A 14261-nucleotide genomic window follows, 5' to 3' on the forward strand; every position below is an offset into this window, starting at 1 on the left:
TTTCTCTACCCTGAAGACAAATACTTGCACGTCATCTGGGTGGATGAATAATTAATGGAACAATAAAAACAAAGTTTTGTTTTACGAGAGCGGACAAGAAATGGAGAGATAGAGAGGAGGAGGAGGAGGAGGAGGAGGAGGAGACGCAGCAGCAACAGCAACAGCAACAGCAGAAGAAGAAGCAGAGGAAGGAGGAGGAGGAGGAGAAGGGGGAGGAAAAGGAGGCGTAAAAGGAGGAGGAGGAGGAGAAAAACGAGAAGATAGAGAAAAGAAAGGTATAATGATGATTGCGGTGATGGTGATGATGATGATGACTATGATGATGATGGTGTTGTTGGCGGTGATTATGATGATGAGGAGGAGTAGGCTGAGGAGAAGGAGGAGAAGGAGGAGGAGAAGCGTTTTCTTTCCGACACGCGATATAGATCTAGCGGCTTCCTAGATCTTACCAACGCCAGCCGCATTTGTTCTATAGAGAAATATTAATAGGACCCTTAAACGAAGTTCTACGAGCACGCGATTGATCTTTTACACTTTTCGACTCTCTTTCTTTTTCTTTTTTGCAGCAATTTTTTATAATTCTGTGAGCGTTATAAAGGTCGTTCACAGCAAATATGCCTCAGAAAACACGTTAGGCGCTTTATAGACTGCCATGTTTTTATCAAAACTCTATGGCCGCGATACAGTAAAGTGTGCATATCGGATGAATTTCGAATTTTCTGTGAAATTTGATTTGTGGGGGAGAACTGAACAAAAAACAAACCAACAAGTAAAACAGCGCTGAACTTCTTAACTGACTCAAAGCCCCCGCATTGTGTAACAGCGGGCCGCGTGCCTGAATGCAGTGAAGAACGGGGAATTGATAGGCCTGCTCTTGCATAATCAACCCCGAAATCAAGGACGCTGGAAAATACACTGCCGGTTTAGCCACGTGTCTCAAACGTAGGGCTTCAAGGTAACTTGAGACCACTCAGGCTGTGACGCATTGCCTGCTCACTGTTTGCGACCAGGGAAAAACAGACAAACACAAAGCGAGTTCCAGTGAAAGCTATGAAAGTTCAGTTTTTGCCCAAAGGTTCAATGTAGAAGGGTAGGCTCACCTTCCGAGTTGATTTGGGTTGTTAAGAGTTCTGCAACCTGATCATAACTCGCCCTGTTTCCACTCGGCGGATCGATTGCGTTTCCTATTACCTAAATACACGGCCAAAACGCCAAAACGTATCTGATATTACCTATCTGTTTACGTGTTTATTTTACAATTATACTTTTGGTTCGTATTATAAATATTTTCGCTGCACATTCCACGCACTGAACTCTTTGTGAATTGGGTATTGCTAAGCTGAAGCGCATGCAATAAAATGTGAAGCACTGTTCGAAAGGAGCAAGCACTCGAAATACGCCCAAACAACGACCTACTTTTAATTCAAAATAAGTTCACTGTATTAACGTAAATGCCCGCATCGTTATGCGCAATAAGCAAATAAGTTGTTCCACCTTCGTACAAAATTAAAAATCCAATTACGACTGTCAGTAGAAAAAAAAGGGTCGATGATAATACTCAGTAGCAATATGCGGGGAAAACGCAGCTACCAATAGCGGGTTTATTTTCTCTGGCATCGGACATGGCAGTGAGTGCTGAAATTAAAATCAAAAGTAAAAGCTCTGGTGCAGGTCTAGAGTGCTATAGGGCTAGGTCGAAGTCAGCAGGAAGTTCACGCTGTGTGTTTTTAAGTATATGTCAAGTATATATCTAGCTCGACAGATAATCAATGATATACACATCCTTCCGCTGAAACTAACTGCGGTCCGAACACCATCGAGGCCAACAAGTTCGAACCGACTACGTTAAATATATTCTGGGGAAAAAAATCTACCCGCACAAAGCAATCACGACAGAAAAAGACGACGCAAAACAACTTCCCCTCATTTATTCTTTTGTGAGCGAAATTTTCCGCAATGGACGTATAGAAACTAGCTCAGGCTTCCGTTCTTCTGTGCATTTAATTTGAATTTCCGGTAGGTTCTACCAATGTGTATGCAAATGGTTCGGCCTAAAGTTGGTCCCATGAAGAACCCCTAAGAGCTAGTAATTGGCATCCGACTGCGCAAGTGGGCTCGTTAAAAACGCTTGCGATGCTAAAAAGAATAAAAATCTTTTTCGGGTGGAATAGAAAATTATTCTGATAGAATGCCGGTACTTATTTCTCAGAAAATAAGCCTTCGTGGTGGTAGCCTATAGCGTTCACTGTAGGGCTCACCTCATTTTAAGCAAAAATTTCGTTCGCAAATATTTGTTCCCCCGGAAGGATTTCTCGCACGTAAATTGGCGCGTCAGCTTCACTTTGCCCCGAGTTACGGATTAAGCTCCCCTCGCTGTGCTCTCCTGTACTTTTAAAATTATTCTGAATAGAACGATGGTCGTACGTCATCGTTCGGAGAGCGAGGAGTGATTCCCCATCTAAACTGAAGTACTCGAAGTGAAAGTGAAATGTTGGGAGTTATGCATGAGATCTCTAGGTAAATTTAAAATAATGCGCTTGCGATGTGCGTTACAGTTGCACGTAATCCGACTTGATCCTCACTAGCGTGACCAGTGGGATGGCGCGTAACAGCATTGCCCCGCTGTTTGTGCGCCACTGCGTAGTCCTGCCCTACTCATACTCACAAACGAAACCCGGTGGAATGAGTCAGCTGCTGCGCTTGCGGCTCCCTGATGGTGTACAAGCTCATACGACCTATTCCATAAAACAATTTGCAGTCGACTTTTCTAAACTGGTATAGCGGTTGCTGAGGAACGAGTGCTAGAAAGCGAAACTCAGGGCGGTAGAGAAGTATTTATTGGCGAGTTGTGTAGAGATGATGAGCAGCGGCCTGCTTGATTCGATGCGCGAGCTCCGTTTTAGGGCGCAGCCCTTCGGCGGCTGGTACCTGCATTTCGCGGTGGCGGCGTCTGCCTATATGTCCGCGTAATCGAATGAGCGAACGAAGCATCGAAGGCAGAAAGAAAACGGAGAGAAGCGTCTGGCGAAGTGGGAGGAGGAGGGCGGCTCTCGCGGCTGTGGCATCAACTCTCTCACAGCCTCCCCCTCGTACTTTCGTCATGCGCCGTCGCCAAGGAGGGCTCTCCCACTCAACCTTTCCCGAGGCACTGTTCCGTTCGCCGTGAGTCCGAACCGCGTGACATTTGCTCCGGAGGTTCAAACACGATTTGCAACCACATGCTGGCCGGCGGCGGTAGCGGGCTGCGACGCAACAGTAGAGTAGCGCGCTTCACCGTGCGTTCGCAGATCACTGATCCCTTCCTCAGTTGCAGCAGATATGTGCCGTAACCGAGATGACTGCAGTTTGCGCTTCACACAATTAAATGCAGAGCATTTCAGTAACTCACGATGTCCCCCGCGTTGACGTCCGTAGTCCGCACCGCACCCCTCCCTACTATATAAAAAAAAATACTATTCGGCGCCCGGTTTCGATCCCTCGACCCTGCGGGCGGAACGCAATGTACATGGTGCTCTACCCACTGCGCCACAAAGCCGACACAGAATGGGACGCTACGAACGCGCCTTATATTGTTGACTCATTCAAATTACTGCTGACGAGCGCTCTCTCGTCAGCAGTTGCCACAAGTGCAACAACATTAACGTAACGCAAACTACTTAACGTCGTGCGCCCCCAGAAATGCTCTGCATTTGATCGTGCCCCTCGCGAGGGGGATGTTTCACTGCGTCTTCTCTCGGTCGTGGGACCCGTGGCGCCATCTGGCGGAGGCACGGCACAACTCGTTGCACTTTCTTTGAAAAAGCGCCTCGAAAGCGCGGCAAATATGAAATAGGGATGACGCGCTTTCGAGGCAATCCGCCGACGCGGCTGCTTTGTGTACAGACTCTTTGTTTGTTTTTATCTCGGCGCGATGGTTCAAAATAATGGTCCCAACGCACCTAGTTCCGGGAGCTCCACTGGCTGCTACCCCTGAGCATGACATGAACGCACATGCTCAATAAATAGCGCCAAAAGTGACGGGGAACAGAGGCGCCGCGGTAGGTGGCTTGGTGCAGGATTGGGCGCGTTACCTGAAGGCTGCGCGCTCGGCGCCTACCCGGGGCGCGCGGTTTTCCGTACTTTTATTTGTGCCTGACATTCCCTATCCCTATTTCGCATTAGGGGGTATAGTAATTGTCTTTTTTTCACTACTGTCACGGCATTTTCGTGGTCGGAGGAGGCAGCGGGCCGAGAGATTGAACTAGGCTGCAAAGCACGTTGTTTTTTAGGGACAAAGCACCTTACGTGCTCGGAATGTCGGCGTCTCCAGTCGTATTCTCGTGTAATCACGGTACAAAAACACTGGGACGCTCGTTTTTTAACGACTCATGCTAGAACGTAACGCGTACTGAAAGAACACACCGGGACACTCGTTTTCCAACGCCTCTGGCTACTTTTTAGCATACTTCTTAGGTTGCTGTGGTCTGTGACACGAAGAGAACTTATGGCCACTCTGTCTCCCATTTAAGTGCTTAAATCCGGTTCAACGCAAGAGAGGGCGCCACTACCTATTCAAGCGCGCGATTGCTCCTCCCACCGGCGCTTCTCCGGCGCTTGATCAGCACGCGCCGTGTGGCAAGAAAGAGAGAATCTTTTAATACACTTGCACACTGCATGCTTCACCCCTCCCCATGTTTCACGTTAGTGGAGATGGCCCGGGATTTCCCTTTGGCTTTCCCTTAGGGAAAATATTCTACGTCATTTGAAAAAAGTACCTCTCGCTTAAGTAGGTGCACGCCCGAGAGTTCGATTGCTTTATTTTAGAGTCGGCACTGGTATAATCGAGAGCTTGTAAAAGGTGCTTTATCGTAGATCAGCATGGCCTTGTACTTCCGGCACTTTTACAGTTAATACAAAATAATAAATGCACAGTGAGGTCATTAAGAAGTGAAAACGCTCCCTTCCAACTTTTTTAACGGTGCTCATTCTAGTGCAAGCACACACCACCATGGACCTTGTCAGGTTTGCAGCAGTTGCCCGGTGCTTCAGTAGCTTTGGCTCAGCTCGCACAAGTGCAAGGCTGTACAAACAGCGGAGTCGCCCTATCTTTTTCCAGTTTTGCTGTGTTGTTCTAGGTTTCGCTAGACTTTGCTAAGTTTTGTTGGTTTACACGTCATGCTCTTTCTTGGCTAGGCAGAGCGTTGAGGGGTGAGGCCAAGATTGCCCAGATTTTTGAAGGCCGTTTCGGTCGGTCCCCCACACTGACAGCGGATCCCAGAAGGGAAGAAGTTAGGTCGACACCCAGCTCCTCTGTTTCTCCAGCCTTGCGCCACTAATAGAAGCTGCACCAATTTTCTTGCGTTTCAGTAGGCTAAGAAAGACTATCACTATTCAAATGATATAGTAAGTGGTGCTCGTACGGATATGCCCCTTGTGCTCATACTGTTGTTGATGATGATGATTGCTATTGGTTTCCACTTTGTTGCGTGGTGATGATATGTCATCTTACCAAAAAAGGACTAATATACCTATGTTTTATACTCTTGGTTTACTACTAGCGCTGCTTAGGACAGGAATGAAAAGCTTATTAGGCACAAAATACTTTTTTCTTTGTTACATGTGGTAACTGTTCTAGGCAATATCCCCCTCTCTTCTTTTCGTCCACCAGCATTCTAATCCTCTTTTCGTCGCCTCCACAGCCTCGAACTAACTTCTTCTGTGATACCCCACAAGAGCAGCTTGCTCAAGAAATTAATGGCCTGCACACGCAGGCAATAAACAAGCACCACGTCGTTGTTCTGCAGTGGCTTCCATCTCACTGCGGTGTGGCTGGCAACGACGAAGCCGACAGAGCTGCTGCATCAGCGCATTCCAGCCCAATTATTACGCCAGTGCCTTTCACAAGGCGAGACGGAGCGACTCTGGCGTCATCACTTGCCAAGAGTTCTCAGCGATTGCTGTGGACCGACCCAAATAATACCTACTATCCGTTGCACACAATAGACCCAGAGTGTCGATTTCGGATGCCAAGCGGTCTGTGCAAGCGAGATGAAGCTGTCCTGCATCAAATACGACTGAATGTGGCGTACACTAAGCATTTCCTTTTTAAACTACGTCGAGTTTCCTCACCTCTGTGCCCTACCTGTACAGTTCGCGAGGACCTGAAACACGTTCTCTGCGCATGTCCTCGCTACGAACTTGAGCGTACCACGGCAAAGCCTTCTCTGGGCCTGCCCGCGTCCGCCCAGATCTCTTCGAGTCACCTCCTTGGGCCCTGGCTTACAACCGGCATGGCAAGTCGCGCAACAACAGTGCTCCTAACGTTCCTCCGGAGCACTGGACTTGTCAGTGAGCTGTGAACTCTCAGACAAATGACTATATCGCCTGATTGTGTGTGTGCTTTTTGTGTGCATCTATGTGTTTGAGTGTTCATGTGTAAGTGAGAGTTTTCATTAATCTTCATCACACCTTCAACCCCATTTGGTGTAGCAAGTCGGGCGCCCCGCCTGGCTGACCTCACTTGTTCATTAAAGATGTTTCTCTCTCTCTCTAAATCCTAGGGCTTCCGCAAGCCGAATATTTTCCTCATGTAGATTTGAATGGATACCCTCGCATTCTAGCACTATGTGCCGCATAGTTTCTATTCCTTTGCCGCAGACCACGCATACCCCATCATTTTCTGAATACTTCCCCACAAAGCCCTTAGTTCGCAAGCAACCTGCTCTAGCCTCAAAGCGAAACACTGCCCTTGGAAGTATCGCAGAAAATTTCCTTTCTGATGTTCAATTTCTCAGCCCTGTACATCTCTAACGTCGTTTTAGCTTCCATTTTTTTCCTCCATTTATTCGTTTCAATCTGCCTTCGTTTCTATCTCCCCCTCCTCCTCTTTACTTAATCAAATCAGCGCACTAATCTAATTACTTGGAGCCTGCAGGACGTTTATGAGCTTCCCACGTCTAGTACGTACTTACCTCGTCACTCCTAAACATTTATTTTGCGAGGTATTGATTTATGAGATTGCGCTGCGCAAGAAGAACCGTCTGCGTATTGAATAGATTAGTTTGCGTAGTGAAATTTCGGCAAAAATTGGAGAAGCTCTGTCTACTAAATTAGAGTTCTTTACCTCCGCGAGGTTTTTCGTTAAATAGGCGAAATTAAATCAGTATGAACAAAGCTCACGCCTTAAAGGAAAAACTTAGGGTAATAGGCTAGCCTATCTCAATAAAAAATTGTATGCAAAGCGTATCTCGGCGTATATTTTTTGGTCCCTTTTTTTGGTTTGATGTGGGTGGAGGAAGCGTCACCAACATGGCGTTTCTGCTCCATCCCCGTATCATATCCCATCTTTTATATTGTCGTGATTGATCGTGTTGGTGTTCTGTTATGTTTGGTCTCTTCTTATGCTTGTAGAATGAATTCATTATTATTATTTTTTTTTTGCAGACCGCACATGTATGCTAAGAATTTATGGCTCGGTGGTTCGGTCTCGTCTTGACTATGGCTGTATTGTGTATGGGTCAGCCCGCCAGTCTGTCCTCACCTCACTCGACCCAGTGGATAATCTGGGCCTCAAACTTGCCACAGGTGCATATCGCACCTCCCCTATCGACGGCCTCTACGTTGAGTGCAGTGAATGGCCCCTGGAGTACCGTCGAGCATACTTAAGGGGAGTATATGCAGCCAAAACAGCATGTATAGAGTACCATCCCTGTGCTGGTGAAGTGTTTGAGAATAGGTACAAGAAACTGTATGCAAACATGCCAGAGTGGTCCGCCCTCTTTCCCTTCGTTTGGAGGAATACATGTCTCGGTATTCGTTCAAGATATGCCCGTCAAACCTTTCGGACGCTGTGGCCCCCTGGGACCACAGGGCCGTCGAATGTGATCTGCCCTTGTTAAAATACGACAAAAAGACGTTTCCACACCAAATTTTGCGCCAAGAATTTAACGAACCCAAAGACAAGTATAGTAGCTAATGCCAATACTTTACCGATGGCTGAAAAACCTCCTGTCATGCAGGTTTTGCTTTTATCAATCCACCGGTGACTGTAGCAAAGAGGATTGCTGACGCTAGTAGCGTTTTCACTGCGGAAATTCTTGGTATAACCTCAGCTATTGAAGATGTAGTAGCAAAGGGAGTACGAAAAGTGGCCATTTTTACACATTCTTTGAGTACCATACATGCTGTAACCTCCCTTGTCCCTTCAAGGAATGCAGCTGTAGGTGAGCTAAAGAACCGACTGTGCTGCCTTACATTAGCAGGGGTCAGTGTTGTCCTTTGTTGGGTACCAAGCCATATCGGCATCCCAGAAAATGAAACCGTTGATAAAGCAGCATATGAGACCAAGCATCTTGAAATAATAGAGTTAAAGCTTCCCTACCAAGACCTTCGAAACACTATACGAAAGTCAATGAAGTTGTACTGGTAGCCTGAATGGGATAAACAAACCAGAAATAAATTACATCTAGTCAAACCTTACGTATCTCAACGGAAAAGTTGTAGACACCGAGGTCGTTTCTTCGAGGTTATTTTGCGCCGGCTGCGTATAGGTCACACTGTGCTGAAACATGGCTTCCTGTTGAAAAAGGAAGAGGAACCCATTTGCGAGCACTGCGGAGAACCTCTTACTGTACTACATATCCTAATAAGTTGTCCATACCTTGAAGCGGGTCGCATTAGACATTTTAGAGCTTTATACACTTTTTTATCCCTTTACACCCAATGCTTTTACTTAGTGATGAACCAAAGGTACCTTTGACTAAAGTTTTTGAATTTTTTAAAGACACTGGCTTTCTACACCTGTTTTAGCTACTTCATTTCATGGAATGGTTTTTAAAAATAATCATTTTTATATTTATGATACCTCGAGCAAAACTTTTAACTTACATTGATATCTTCTTACCTTGTGTTTGGCGCATTATAACCGAAAGGTTGCTGCGCCAAGAAACCTCAACTTCATCATGCTTAACGGCTTCGGATGGGCTTTAAGTGGCTTTAAGGTAACTGGTGAAACTGGCGTAACATTTCCTTCTGCAAAAAAATGTATCGCGATGTAGATCACCGATGTAGATCATCGCGATCACCGCCCCATCCCCGCTGCGTGGGTCTAACCCAAGTTGAGTGTATAAAAACTTCTGGAGTGGAGATGGCTCTCGAAAAGTCACTCCGACGGCCGCCACCTTGCCTTGAGCAAAAAATTGGCCGCGTATCTGCTCCTTTCGTTGCAAATGTCGTCAAAAGACGATAGTCTTTGTAGACATTTGCCAAGGAAATGCCCCCCTTTGCTTTCCCACTCACCTCTCATGCTGTTCCTGTACCGTCGCGCTCATTTCAAGGTAAACATACTAAAGGTTTGCGCAAGGTGATTTGAATTTACCGCGTTCCACTGCTACAGGCTGGGTTCCTCGATGCCAGCGCTGCAGTACGGCGGAGACGCGCGTGAATGGAGGCGGCCGACTAGAACATTTATAGAGCCGCGTGGCCGGGCTCCACGTGCGTTCCAAGCAGAACGTGGAACCTAGCTAGTGGAACCTTTCGTTGCTGTTGCCGCGTGATTTTTCATATGCCGCCAGGAGGCGGCGGTTTTCTGCAGTAGATGTAGAATATTATTTGCTATCGAAAAACCAAGCATCCATGAATTTTTTAATAAGGAACACTGTAAATATCCCTTGTGTACTAATTTCCTGTCTTATATTTGCGTAATCTCTTGTTCTTGTTCAACGAAGTTGGCAAGTATGAACATATAAACCGGGCTTAGACGTGTACATTTGGCAGTGAGTATATAAGGCTATTGCGCAGTAAGGATGTTACTTTGGCCGGGTGGCTGAATCGAGTCACAGACAGACAGACGGACAGACAGACAGACATACAGACAGACCAAAATTTCTGGGTTTAAGTAGCCCGAGAAAGACTATCGTCTTTAAAAGCTTGTTCCGTCGTAGCAGGCGCACCGCATCCGTCGCGTTTTCCCTGCTCCCCGCTGCACGTCTGGTGACGTTGCACGTTCGCGCGTGGACATTCTATGACTTAGTTCGTCATGAATATTGCCTGGACGCTACAAAGGTGTAGACATCAGCAATGATGCGCTTGTGCGTCACATCATTCGGCTGCGCTAATCGCGGGAAGAAGACGCCGGGGATCACTTTGGGTTCTGTTCGTTTTGTGCCTCCCAGGTACTACAGCGTTTTACGTTTACGCTTTCCCACTATTTGTGCAGGATGGTACAGGTAGTGCACTTCAAAGGAAACCGGTCGTCCACCTACTTGTTTACGGGCTTCTTTAAGCAAATACGCAAATGTTTTCATTCGTAGTTGCGGTGGTCAGAGTAATAGTTTGGCTGCGCGAAATCACATGTTTATATAATATGCGTGCCGCAATTTGTACTTACGCACTAATGTAAATACAGTGTTTGCTGAGATAGCAACTGACATTTACCAAGGCAGTGAGTGCCCTTTAATATTTCATTGTCGCTCAACCGACCTTAGGCGAATACACGTACGGTTTTCATAAAAGTTTAATAAAAAAGGCGAAGATAGCCGAGCCATTTCGCTTAGTTTGTACAAGTCCTTGATGAAATGTTTTCCAGCATTGTTCGTCTCCCTGGTTTTTTTATCACCGCCAGAGCTACTCACGTGCAGACTTACGCGGTTAGCGAGGTTGTGTACGACCTTAGTAACCTCCTGCACGCACTTTTCTTATCAATAGCAGGCTACTCGCGTGTGAATGTCCGCGGTTAACGATGTTGTGAATGCAATAGGGTAACCTCAGGCGCGTAGCTTTCACATCAATAGCAGGCTACGCGCGGGCCAATGTGCGTGGTTAACGAGCTAGAGAATGCAATTGAGTAACCTCCTGAAAAAGTGGAAAAGAAAAAAAAAACAGCGCAAGTTAGACACGGAAATGAGATGAATACGTCAAACGCAGCAAGTACCGCGCTTTTGTATGCATACGTAACATATGCACATTTGCTCTTGTCGCAGGCTTCCTAAAAATGAAGCGCTTCGTTTTGCGTTAGAAGGTGGTTTTAGGTGAGATCACTGGAAGCCGAGACACGGCGACAGACTGTGTTCAATTCATTTTCAAGCAAAATGTCTTAGATTTTTCTCATGCTTTCTGTGAAGTACATCAATGAAAAATCCCTCCATCTCCACGAAGTGAATGATGATGAGAGGGGCGAAGCTAAAATGCTTATCGGTAAAGTCGTGAAACATTCGCCCACACATCATATAAAGTCTCGACACGCGAAGCTTTCCACCGCTCTGTTGACAAGCCCGTCGACGACGTCGATGTTTGTTGTGATTATGTAGGGCTTGTTTGGGACGATGAGAATCTCCATGGGTAAGTTGGCGAATTCGGTGTGTGACATTTTAGCCACCTTGGCCGTCGCCTCCTGCACACCGTCTTGTGTCGCGTACCCCCGGTACGTGCCTTGAGCTCGCAGGCGACGAACGACAACTTCTTCTTCCTCTCCTCCTTGTTGGGTAGCAACGAACGCGTTGAACGTTTTGACCTCTTCGGCCAATCTTTGGTTGGCCAATCCCTAGGGGGATCCTGCCACAATCATCATTAATGTGCCGGATACAGCAGCAACGAGGGACGGAACAAGACCCGAGCAAGAGGAGCTTCGCCACTAATATTCACTGTGTACCCTGAATAAGCAGTGTTTTAACGAGCTTCAGTGTACGCCTTCTACCTTTTGTAAAATACAAAAAAGCTAGAAATGGCAGATTTAAACTCAGACTCAGACAAAACTCAGACATCAAATTTTAAAGTGTGGGCCGCATAGTAACTCACCCTCTTACTTAATTTGGCCTTGTGCATGCGCGATCAGAGATGTGGGATGTAGTGTAAACCGGAAAACTTGCATGTGAAAGATATACAGTCGAACACGGATATATCGAACTCCAAGGGGATCACGAAATAGTAGTTCGATATATCGATAATTCGAAATATGAAGTATGCCTATCTGAAGCGTATCTGAAAACTCCGCACATGACTGAGAGCTTTTGAAAGTCGCTACATGTGGTACCTCACCGATTTGTTCCGCGCGGTAAATTCAAAGCCACACCGCTACGATAACGACACTTCAACATAAAAATAATCTGTAAGATTCGCTTGCTTCTTGTGCATCATAAGTTCACAAGGCTGTTCTAAATCCAAAGTCTTCCGTTTTACCGTGACCATGGCTCCGAAATGTGGGCCGTGGACAAAAATACGTAACCCGGTACATGGGTCCCCCTGCGCGATCAACCACTGAAAAACGCTCAAGCATTCAGAAAAAATGCCAGAAACCGAGCGCGACAGGAGAAGTTGCTTCATCATCACATCCACAAAGTAAGGAGAAGCGCACTTGCAAGGGGCACTTGGGGCGCAGCGTTCGATATACCGAATGTGCCCGTGACCGAGAGTTCGATACACGCGTATAACAGCGCTATACTTTTGCAAGGGATTTTCAAGGGGATGTTCAGACAGTTCGATATAGACAATAATTCGATATATCCGTGTTTGATATATCCGTGTCCGACTGTATAAACAACGCAATATCCTCATCACTTGCAACACTGCTTAAAAACAAGTCGACTCGATACACTGTTCCGACAAAGCTTGCTTGGGTTTGAGAGTTGCATAACTAACAAAATCACTTCCGGCACACCTGCTAGAAGAAGCAAACTAATCACGCGGGGACAGAGGTGTCCCGCACTTTTCAGAGCGAAGTGCGGGTATTAGTAGCCGTTTTCAAGCGGAATCTCTTGCCACGGCGTGGAACATGACGTAATTTTAATGCTCAAGGGGCGGCTATAACGTTAGAGACACAGAATAAACCTTTAATAAAATGAGAGCAGCAGTGGTGTTTTTGCGCACGACTAGGTTATTTCCCGTGGTGACGGCTCTGGAGCACGGCTCTTCCTCACGGTTCTTCGCCAAAATCTTCACCAACTAAAGAGATACAAACGCTGACTGGCTTCTGGAATCATGTCAATAGCTTACTCTTCGGGCAAAATTAAGGCTGCCGTCAAATATTCTTATCGATAAAACCAATTTATTATAGGTATCTCCCATGTAAACCCAAAGAAACACGCAAGCACTTCGGCACTCCTGCCAGCTCAGCGCCCTTTCTCCCCACGGCAATATGGCCGCCGACCAGTTCGCCCGGCTTCACCTCCCCGCGTTGCTGGGTATGGGAGGCCTCAACTCCAGAAGTTTTATACAACCTCCTTGGTCTACCAGCATAGTGGATGGAAAAGAAGCAGCCATGTTCGAAGCTTGTGGGCGATAGGTTGCATCATGTGGTATATGCTTCGCCGAGGACGTGATGCCGCTCTTGGATTTGTGTTCCTACGACCGGAGCGCTCTAATGAGTGCGCATTCTAATTGATATCTAATAAAGTAAATTCGTTCTAAGCAGGAGGATTGTAAAGATCAAAACGACCACGGATATACAACTCCAGCTACTAACATCAGGGCGGCGCGGGAAACTGATGACCAGGGCCTCTCGGTCGGAGGAGGCCGGCCAGATCTGCAACAACCGCCTAAATAAACTTTTATTCAGTCAAGTAACCCACATTCAAGACATCCTTCATTCTACACCAATTACTGTGAATATTAATACTCAAATGTATTTACATTGTTTCTAAGGGCTTGGAGACAAGCGACGAGGAAAAGGCGTCACGGAAATATGTGCCAAGATAGAGAGAGAGAGAGAGAGAGAGAGAGAGAGAGAGAGAGAGAGAGAGAGAGAGAGAGAGAGAGAGAAGAGAAACGAAAGTTGACTCAGCCGATAACTTCCTCTCGGGTTGAGGGCACCTCAATCAGGACTAAGCCTAGGAGGGGGATAGACACAAAAGAGGGTGGACAGAAAAAAAGATAGAAAGGGAGACTAAGACAACGGTTCACAAGCCGCGCAGCATGGACAGTACTGGCGGCATCACAGCCGGTCCGAGAGTCCCGTGTCCTTTAAAAGTCCAGCAGGGCTCGGAACGCTTTTTCGCGATTTGATTTGTGACAATCCGGGAACAACAGGTTTGATGAGGTGCATGATCAGGCAGTCCCAGTTTCGCATACGACGCTCTCAGCGGTTTTCGAGCTTGCGAATGATGTGGACACTCGCACAGTGCAAGCGCGAGTGTCTCTATTGCAGGACAGTGTGGGCAGGCGGGTGAACTGGCGATGCCAAGTCTGTGACTTCTTTCCGCGCAGCGGCGACACCCGATTCGCAGACGAAGGAGAGCACGGTCAGCTCGGGTCAGTCCCCTCGAAGGAAGCGTGTGCGGTCGCTTGCCGGG

Source organism: Haemaphysalis longicornis, unplaced genomic scaffold (genome assembly GCF_048455015.1).
Source record: "Haemaphysalis longicornis isolate Haplotype H1 unplaced genomic scaffold, Haemaphysalis longicornis Haplotype H1 scaffold_10, whole genome shotgun sequence".
NCBI lineage: Eukaryota > Metazoa > Arthropoda > Arachnida > Ixodida > Ixodidae > Haemaphysalis > Haemaphysalis longicornis.